This window comes from Strix aluco, chromosome 5, assembly GCF_031877795.1.
Source record: "Strix aluco isolate bStrAlu1 chromosome 5, bStrAlu1.hap1, whole genome shotgun sequence".
NCBI lineage: Eukaryota > Metazoa > Chordata > Aves > Strigiformes > Strigidae > Strix > Strix aluco.
In genome coordinates, this window is record NC_133935.1 from 48,874,856 (window position 1) to 48,880,855 (window position 6,000).

Genomic DNA, 6,000 nt, shown 5'->3' on the forward strand with positions numbered 1-6,000 from the left:
GCCACATTTTAAATTTAAACTTGCCAGAGCAACTGAACATGGTTATTTTAATTAATTTGTTCCTAAGATTAAACCTTGTCCCAATTTTTTTCAGAAACCTAAGCAGCCATAGTCTAGTTGGACATGAGCAGCAGAAAGTGAGGCCAGTTCACTAAATTCACCAATTTCACTCTTCATGTTTAATAAAATTAAAATAGAGCATTAGTTACTCTACCTTAAAGATACTTTCACCAGATATTCTTTTAAATATCACTGATTAAATCACCTCAGATATTCACATAGGAAGAACATACACGTAATAAAACTAACACAGTCATATTAAGTATTATCTTAACCATAGTTCAGTGTTTACAAGGAATTTAAACAATGGTTCAGGTGATTAAAGTGGTCCTACAAACCTCTCTGCTCGGTAGTTTTGCTTAAACTAGAAGACCCAACGGTCACAGAAGTGAACAAAACTCATTTCAATTAGTTCAGAATCAGACGCCTAATAAACGTGCATATAGCTACTTTCAAGCTAATTTTGGAACAGTAAAGTATCGTAAGTGGGAGTACAGACAGAATGTTAGCAATAACCTTGCTACCTTCCAAACAGTAGAATTTTTACTGGATCATTAGATTTAGCAGGGAATTACTTCCATGGCAAGTCAACATATTTGTTTATGTTCAGCCAGTTAACAAACATATCAATTCAAAAGACAAAACATATCAACATTATAGTTCTTGAACTGTGTAACTGAAGTGCAGAATCAGATTCATGTATCCACAAACCAGTCTTCCCAAGTGCTATATATATTTTTTTTAATTTTTCCAGTTTATGAAACTCTCCTTTTCTTGCAAAGATAGATTCTTCCACAAACTATCACCTGCCCATTGCAACAATTTAAGACAACCTTTCTTCTACAATTTCTTGTATGATGAGAAAGTGTTCCAAACTACCCTGTCTGTAAGAATTATACAGAAATGAGAAGTTTATTTTGACTACAACTCACTACCAACATTTAAGACAAGACACTGAACTGGAAAGTGAGGGAAACCATGGAAAGCCATTTAAACAGATACACATACAACTGCTGGTGTGTTGTTTCAACAAGCATTTTCGTTCTTGACACAGAGGCAAATAAACTCAGGGAATCTCAGTCAAGTAATAACCTTCTTAACCACTTTCCATTTGGAATGGAGTTAACAGTTTTAGGACTTGAACTGGTGATTTACACTGATAGAGGCTTCTTTTTAAGCAGGCATAGAGAGGTGTGCTTTTCAAATGCACTTGCTAACTGAGGAAAACAATTTACTTCCCTGGCAGTTCTGCTGACTTTAACAAGAAAACAGGATGCTTACTGGATCTGAACCCATGTGTCTTAATATCAAATCATTTTTTAACACAGCAATAAATCTTAAAAAAATTAGTTTTTCATCTCCCTAAATATAAATATGTTGTACAGCCAGCAGAGATTTAATGAGATTCACAATACAGTATTACTGCTAACATTACTGTTAGATTAAAAAAAAAATACTTATTCAAAAAACTTTTTTGCTCATTACACTGTCACTTTGTCACTAGCACTTTAAGTAAAAAAAAAAAGCTTGGACTATTCAAAAAGGTCACAAACAAAAAAATCTTAGTAAGTTATCAGTAATTTAAAAAAATATTATTAATATCAAACCACAGTTTGCAGCTTTATCAACACTTACTAAAATCAACCCTGATTTCTACAGTATGTATTCACTGCAGTTAATAGTATTATTTTCAACTCACAGTCCAACAACATTCCTAGTGGTTTCTAATCGTGATTGTCACATCCTATGCATTAACACTGATAAAGATGCAGTGACCAGGAAGAGAGAAAACATGCCTTCATTTTCCAGAAAATCAAGTTTAGATGGAGAACGGAGTCAAACGAGTACTTCGACACCTTTTGACCTTTGAGACTCTTCACATGTATCCCTGCTACATTCACATCTAGGAATATGTCAGAGGAAGGGGAGTTTAAAATGACAAGCAAGTAAGCTAGGTATCACTTCCACTCATACGCACATCACCACTTTGAAAAGCCCGGAGGGCCCCCTGCCCCTCGGGAGGCTTTGTCTGCCGATCCTAACCCACTGACCCGACAGAGCTCCCAATTAGTCTCAGAGCACGCACCTCGAAAGCCCCTGGACTTGCTCGGCGACGTGGAACAGAAAATGCACTTGTCTTGAGAGGCATGTGACAGCAGCAGCTGACTTAGAGGAAGGTGCAAGCGCTTGACAGGTCACACAAGATGAGGCTGAACTATCAGACACACCAAGCACCCAACAGGCAGGCGGTCCGGCAGCCGAGATCCACACCCCGCGCTAGAACTGCCTTCAGCAAACCAACCGCCAGGACAACTTTAACGGCTCCTCTTTTGTTTTTAAACTCACACTCCGCTCAGCCACCCCCGCTCCTTCCCTCCCGCCCGTCCCAGCCCCAGCCTAAGGCGGTGATCCCCCCGCGGCCTCCCCCACCCACAAACAACCCCCGGTCGCAGCCCCCCCCGTGCCCCTGGCCGTCCCCTCCCTGCCCCGGGGGGGCCACCCAGCTCCCACCACCCCCACAGCGAGCCCCCGCACCCCGGACCCACACCTCGGACGAGGAAGGAGGGCAGGTCCTACTGCAGGGCACGTCCCAGCCCGGCTCCCACGGGAGGAGGGGAGACACGGGGCTGCTCCCGCCCACGGGCGAGCCGGGCCCGGGCCTGGCCCCGGGAGCCTCCGCTGCCGCCCCCTCCCAGGGGAGCCGGCTGGGCACCCCGCGAGAAGGAGCCGGGGGGGGGGCGGGGGCTGCGTGGGGGGGGATAAGGACCAGCACCTACCTCCGCCATGAGCCCCGCGCTGGCCGCCGCGCCGAGCCAGCCGGACCGCCTGTGACGGGTAAGACGGCGGCTCCGCGCCGCGCCGCGGGTAACGGCTGCGCCTCCCGATAGCGGCAGCAACAGGGCCTCGCTCTGGGCCGGACTCTGCCCGCGACAACTTCCGGGGCACGGCGCGAGCGCCTTCCGGGAGCAGCGGCCAGGGGGCGGCGGCGGCGGCGGGGCGCGCGCGCAGCGGGGAGCCGGTGGGGGCGCGCGCGGGCGGCGAGGGGCGGTGCGGGCCGGCTCGCCCCGCCGGCGGGGCTCCTCCCGGGAAGCGGCCCGCAGCGGAGAGCGCGCCTCAGAGCGCGGCGGGGGCCGGCTGTGAGGGAGGCGGCCGCCACGAAGCGGGTCTTACTGGTTTCTCAGGTAAAAATAAGAAGGAAGAATTAAAGCTGCAGTTGCGCCCACAGCTTGGGAAAGGATTGGCTCAGCCGGTTTCGTTTGTTTTGAATTTTTTGCGAGGCGGCCTCCGTCAGTTGTGTTGTACAACGGTGCCACCGTGTTCTTTTAGACGCTGCCATAGGAACTCGTGTGCAGCCAAGGAAGTTGCTCTGTTTTCATGAAGTACGCAGCGTGCGACTGAAAGCAAAGGTAGACAGCATATACGTTGAAAACAAAGATACAGCGGAAAGAAGTGTGGGAAACAAGAAGAATGAGAGAAGGTGCCACCCCTGCATGTTGTGTAGGTTTGTGGAAACAACACTCCTGTTTGCCAGTGCAAAAAACCAGCACGCGTTTGTTCTTACTGTCGCTAGCCATGCCTCATCTTCCCTGTTGCCCATTTACAGACCAATATGCGTGACAGGTCCTGGCCCAGAAAACCTTATAACCTGCCGTTAATCTTGAATGTATAATTATTGTCCCAACACACACACAAATCAAACACATCGCTCACAGTCAAAGCAGCCAGCAGCCTGCACAAAACTCTCAGCTTTGTCTCAGATCATGCTATGTAGGCTTCTCTCTTGTCTAGCTGCTTTGGCCTTGCCCTGGCTGCTGACCTCTTCACTGAACAATGCCTAGCACCGAGTTACTTCCCAGAACTGGTCTGTCTATGTATCTTACTTTCTCAGGGGTTGTGCAACTTGTGTTTTGACTGTGTTTCAGTTATCTAAGTGCTTTGACAGGGAGAATGCTCTGACCGTTGCTCACTTTTCTTGCCCTCTCTTCACAGTTAGTGCTTTATAGCAGGAGTGGCAGAAGCAAATGGATGACAGTATTCCACCAGCCCAGTTATTTGTTTCATCTCTAGGTTGTATGGGAGCTGGAGAAGCTGAAGTCCATGCAGAGATTTTCTTCGGATGTACGTGCTAGAAAGGTGATAATATCTAGGAGGAAAAGGGGAGAGGGAGCACAACTGTGGTTTAATGTTTGTACCGTTGCAGCTGTTGGCTTCTGCGCATGTGAGTCAGTGCTCAGAGAGCTGGATGGATAAAGCTGAGCGAATGGGATTTTCCTAGAGCTGAGTCATGTAATATGTGAAGTCACATAGTAAACTCTGTAATTTAACATACTGTATATGCTCATATCTCATAAATGTAATATATCAATAGGTGACAAAGCAATGAGCTGCTCTTAAGACAAACATCTGCAGGATTCCTTGTGACCTTCAGGTCCTCTGTTATGCAGACTTGCCTTCAAGTCTGCTTGGCTTCAGCTTTTGATCTCAATCTGTGAGTCCACATCCAACTAAGTATTTGTACCTTGCAATTTTCCATAGCCTTCTAAGCAGTGTCTGAATGAGCAAGGAACAAAGTCTCCACATGTCTCTTCTGCTGGATCATTTATTTTTCTACTCCCTTTAGCTCTCACCATGCCTTCATCAGCTCATGTGAATGACTGCATTGAAACTGTATGTCAGGGTTTGTATTAAATTTGGATAGCATACTGTTTCTTCAACAGTCAAGTTCAATGTCTTCATCAGAGGTAAAGTGCTGGTTTTGTTCACCTGTGAAATTGGTCATCTTCACCATGTACCTGAGTGTTATCTTACACAGCTCACATAGATTTACTGACAGACCAATTCTGTATTTAGAATCTGGAACCTTGCAGTGCACTGTGGCTGTTACATATCTTTCTCCAGGTCGTTTTCTGGCTTCTTAAGACCTTGCTGTGTCTCATTGCTGCTGAGAATTTCTAACTGGTCACATTATTGTTCCTTCTCTTTCTCACTTTATAGATGTTTTGGATCCATGACATGTTGGTTGCTGGTCATATCTACAATAATTTTTGTCATCCCAAACTGACATTATTCCACCTCTGTCCAGATGCTGTATCTATTACTAGTCTTTTGAAGACTGTAGCTGCTTGCAGACTTCTGCAAACTATGAATTTGCATTGCTTTAAGTCTTTTGATGGCATCTTCAGTTCTGTTAGATCTTCCTAAACTTTCTTTAGATCAGCTTTGAAGTCAGAGACCTCTGTTGTTTCACTATAGCTCATATTCTCTTTAAAAATTAGATGCTGCCACCTTTAAAGCTTTTCCATAAGTGGTTAGCCCATAGCTAAAATTTATAAAATTACTATTTTGGTAGCTAAACATTTCAATTTGTTTGCTTGGACATTTCTTATATGGTCTTACACAGTGGCTACTGGGTGTGCTAAATGCATGGCTTTTCTGAGGCAACAGAAGTAATCATACATTTCATCGTTCTCTGATTCATAACTGGTTTACCCAATTAAATGTTCACTTTAAAGGTGTTAAATTTTAGTACTATTTGGAATTAACTCCTTTATTAATAATGAAACTTTTACCTCAAATGAAAATTTTCAGGTTAACACCTTTTTATTTAAAAATTAGAAGGTCATATAAATATTTTTGAAAGATTCTTAGTCTTTGAAAAGGAAATGAAATTGAACTGTATCAGATATAGTGTAGCTTGTATTTCCAGAAATTCTCATTTCACTGCCCTGAAGTATTTCAGTGTCGGTTCATAAGTCCCTCTTGTTCCAGTTCCTGGATTCTTTCAAGATGGTATCAACATTTTCTGGTTGGTTTTATCATGAAATTTGGACTCTGCAGGCCAAGTGCTTTTGCCTGTCACCTATGTTGATTTAGGCAGTATTCAATTCTGTAAGCAAGAGAGCAGTCCAGTCACAGATTTTAACAGCAGATTTATCTGAT

At 44.6% G+C, this 6,000-nt stretch overlaps 1 protein-coding gene across 2 annotated transcripts in view; it reads right to left on the reverse strand.

Annotated features, from left to right (window-relative positions):
* FRS2 (fibroblast growth factor receptor substrate 2) overlaps positions 1 to 2,974 on the reverse strand; it is a 59,478-nt gene extending 56,504 nt beyond the window's left edge. For both annotated transcript variants that reach the window (XM_074827253.1, XM_074827254.1), the window contains exon 1: positions 2,838 to 2,974. The gene's annotated coding sequence lies outside the window, so the exon portion shown is untranslated. The remainder of the gene's footprint in view (positions 1 to 2,837) is intronic.
* Between the last annotated feature and the right edge of the window lie 3,026 nt (positions 2,975 to 6,000).